Here is a 4,225-nt window from a genome sequence, read left to right as displayed (position 1 = left end):
CTGGAAACGCAATCCTATCGAGCAACATCGGATCCCTCCGCCCGGCATCGCCTCGCCAGGGATAACCAATACCATCGCAATGTACCTTCCAGCTCCAGTACCTTCCAGCGACCTTCACGTACGGCGCGGAGCCACCCCAATCAGAGCAGCAGGATTAGTTGCTACTTGCTACCGTGCCCGGTCACCGCCACGCCCCGCCACACCCCCGCCACGCCCGGACCGAACCAATTCGGTGCCGATTGATTGTAGTCTTCATTGTGTCCGTGTTCTGGTAGAACGTCTCCCGCCAATTTCGGCACCCGCGACTTCCCCGTCGACGAAACAACAACACGACCACCTCCAGGATGACGTTGAACCGAGCGTTGAACAGCGACGGCGACGCTCCGGGAGGCGAGCCGGGCGTCCCCGCCAAGACCGCCAATCATGCGGGGCGCCGCCGCCGGCCTGTTTACGAGGAGGAGCCAAATGAAAAGGGGGGCCTTTATGCGGCTGGAATCGTTTCGCCCCGCCACTTTTGGTTGTGTGTGTGTGAGTGCTGTGCGCACGTACGTGTTAGCACGTCCGTGTGCGGGCGTGTGTGTGTTAGCGACCTGTTCCTCCTGGTCACGTAAGCGACCGAAGCGTCAGAGCGATGAGTGACTCATACCAAGGCCTCCCGCGCGCCCCGCCCCACCGGCGCCGCTGGAGTTGGCCGCGACAGAAAAAAGAAGCAGGGCAGGTGGAAAAAGGTGGTTGGGGGGGGGGGGGCGTGTAGTGTTTGTGGCGACTCCACCCGGAAAGGCTCCATGCTGTTGTTGTTGTGTGAGCGATCCCGTGTGCGCGATTATAGATGACGAGGACACGAGGTAGGTGAGCTCATATTGTGCTTTGTATTTACACGGTCAAAACGTGATCGCACGGCAACGACCCGATACACACACACACACGGCAGTCACCTTTATGGTCCCTCTTACGACCTTCGCCGATACCCCAGGCCGTGCATACAAGGCACCTCTGTGACACGAGTCGACCTTGGTTGGCCAGACGAACGCGCGCTGGCAGGTTCAAATGTTCCCGCTCGCGCGCTGCTTGCGCCTCTTTCCCTCTCCGTCCGCGCTTCCGGCTTTCTGCGCCAACGCATATGCGACCCGCGGACCGCACACGCAGCGCGCTGCTGCGGCGGGAAGTAGGCTGGCTGGTCCGGAACTACGTTTGGCTCGTTTGGCAGCAGCGGACCGGCGGTCGCAGCTGCTGCAGCTGCAGCGGGGGGCCCGTTCCACCTGACTGATGGGACCGACTACACGGCGCTGCGCACCGAGAGTCGTCGCCCGTCGTCGTCGGTCGTATCCCAGATCAGGACCGGGAGAGGGGCGACCGGCACCGCTAGGCTACACTCAGGGCGGCCGCCCCGCAGCTGCAGATGCCCCCGCTGCAGCTGCAGCAGCAGCTGCTGCTTCTGCTGCCCGCCTCTTTATTTACGGCTCGCGTTTACTGCTGATCTGGGTCCTGCGCGACATGCTCGGTGCGGCGGCGCGCGCGTGGCGTTGGTCGGCGCGTCTGGAATCCGTACTGCCGACAAAATAAGGCGCGCCCAATCATGACACTTATTCTTGAAATAAGAAGAGAAACAAAAAAATTGAGTCGGACAAAGTGCTTTGAATGATTGCGACGGGGAAGTGACAGGGAGAAGAGAATGCAAAAGTTATTGTTCTCATTTACGCCGTTCGCACGCAGCACAGCGAGTTCCGCGCGCCGCGCCGCACCGGGGTCGTAAAACGTCGAGCGAGGCGACAGAGAAGGCGATAGCGAACGAGTAAGGGAGAGGGAGCGAGAGAAACAGAGATAATCAGCAGTTTTCGGACGCGCGCCACCTGCCTGCGTGAGACGGGGCACCGCACCGAGCAGCTCAAAAGCGCGCTCTCTTGCTTTTGCGCGCGGAGGAAACGATGGGATACAACGACTCGACAAACGTTTGGCCATTACAGGGCGGCCATCACACGTGCAGTAAACTCTCTGGGCGGCGCTGATTTACCTACGGCGTCTGAGGTGGGCTGGCCAGGCAATCACATACGATGCGATGTCTGCCAGGAATTACTGGCTGCTCAACTCTATAACCTCCTAGCAGCATCTTATTGCGTGTTTATGTTTAAAACAAAAACGATCAGTAGTTGGTTTTTTATTCTTCAAAAATAACTTATTCGTTTGGTCACAAGGAAAATGTTGTTTCTTATCGCAACATCCGAAGTACGGGAATTTTTTTCGTAGACTCTACGCTCTTTGCATTCGTCACCACCCCGCTACTAGCAGGAAGAAAAGACACGATCAATTGTAATTTTTTTTGAATCCAGTTTCACATTTTCAAATTTGTTATTATACTAGTTTGCCAAATTAATCTCAAACTGCTCGATCCACCGCGGAAAGGTGCGCGGGTGCGAGTGGTTGCCTTCCAGGGTGCGTTGGCGGTGCGGTGTGGCTCGGCGCGCGAATTCCAAAGATCGGAGAAAGCGATATATGCGGGCTCTGGGTGAGCGTGTCGTACTACTACTATACCATATGATGATGAGTGATTCCAGATACCTGATCGGTTACGAAAGCTGCCGCAGCGTGGCTATATCGTATGGGAAAATCAGCCTCATAAGGCAGACCGTCGTGCGTGTGTGTTTACAGACAATTGTGTTATGTGTCTGTGTTTTACCGGAATCGGCGACCCCAAAGATGTGTAGCCTATAAAAGACGTCCCGCCATTTGGAACAGGAAACGCGCGCGTGTGCAGAAATTTGTATATGAGATGAAACCACCACCCGTAAAAACCACTCGCAGCAGGTCGTTGGGTGGAAAGGAGGACGATCTTTCCTTTGTGATCCGCCATCTCTCCCCGTCTCGCTCACCCACGCATACTCCTCGGCCCCGCCGGCCCAGGCAGCCGTCGCGGGTTCCCAAACGGAAGGTCTCCGTCAACGTCAGCGTGGGGAAATTAGCCATAAAGCTTCAATAAGGCACACAGTCAGTGCGCTCTGCTCGGAGCAGCACGGGCCCGTCAGCGGCGCGGGGCGTTCGCTCGCTCGCGCTGCGGGTCGGTGTCGGGCCGCCCAGCCTGGCCTGATAGGGATTTATGGCTGCCATGATTACATTAGCCATGCCCATGCCGGCTCACTCACTCTCTGCGCCCCGCTTTTGATTTCAGGTACATACGCTGTTTGCGATACGTGCTCGACCGGGCGCCGCCGCCGTGAGTCTATTTGTGTCGCATTCCTGTGTCTTTCTTCTCCTAATATCGAGCCGCGTGCCCCGCGCGACGGCGCGCGGGTTTCTCCCTGGGGAAGGGCGGGGCAGCAGGGTCGCGGGCCGCGGCGGTGGGTCGCGCGGTCACGCCACAAATACGACGGCTCCATTAGCTAATTGTCGCCCTGCAGGTCAGACAATCGGGCCACACTGGGGCTCTCGCGCCGAGTCGGGAGCGAGCAGTAGTAGGACGAAGGGGAGACTTTCTCATCGCTCACCTTATCCACCCTGACCTGACCCATCTACGCTACCGCGGGTGCCTCCAGGCAAACAACAACTGACTGGGGATCGCGATCAATTTTGCGAGAATCCTATAAGAAAACAAGAAGACAACAAATAATGGGTCTAGACGAGTGTTTTCGATTTTCGCCGTCGATCTTCGCATCACGCACGATGCTCACACGCAGCCTGAAACGGGAGTAAGGCCGCTGTCACGGCCGCCTGCATGTGGCGTCGCCGCCGCCGGGGGCTGCGCACCTTGGCGCACCTGCCGTGCCGCCTGGGTCAGGACGCGTAAGAATGAGGCACCTTAAAGCTGGGGAAGAATGAGCCATTCGTTGATCTACTGTTCATGCCCACTCGTATCTCATATCCCCACGAAATGAACGTAGGGGTAATATACGCGTTTTATCTCGATTCCTGCACACATTGGATTTGAGATTGCGGAATGAATAATGCCGCGTATTTGTTTTTATTGGTAGTGTTTAATCGCCCGGAAGCAGTAGGAGGCCTTATCGAATGCGACACATCATATGCTTGAAAAGAACTGAAATGTCCCCCCCCCCGCCATATATGACCCCATCTCGACGAACCAGGGGATTACCACCACTCGGGGTAGAGGTCGCGTAGGCCGACCCGCCTGGCAGCTGTGTGTCGTACCTCCGGTGGTTGCCTACCCGCCGGGCGGCTGCAGCCTGCAGCACTGCCACCCGCAGGCGCCGCGTAGGCCGACCCGCCCAGCAGC

This window comes from Frankliniella occidentalis, unplaced genomic scaffold (genome assembly GCF_000697945.3).
Source record: "Frankliniella occidentalis isolate FOCC.00 unplaced genomic scaffold, Focc_3.1 Scaffold45, whole genome shotgun sequence".
Taxonomy (NCBI): domain Eukaryota; kingdom Metazoa; phylum Arthropoda; class Insecta; order Thysanoptera; family Thripidae; genus Frankliniella; species Frankliniella occidentalis.
Note: the sequence above shows the minus strand (reverse complement) of the source record.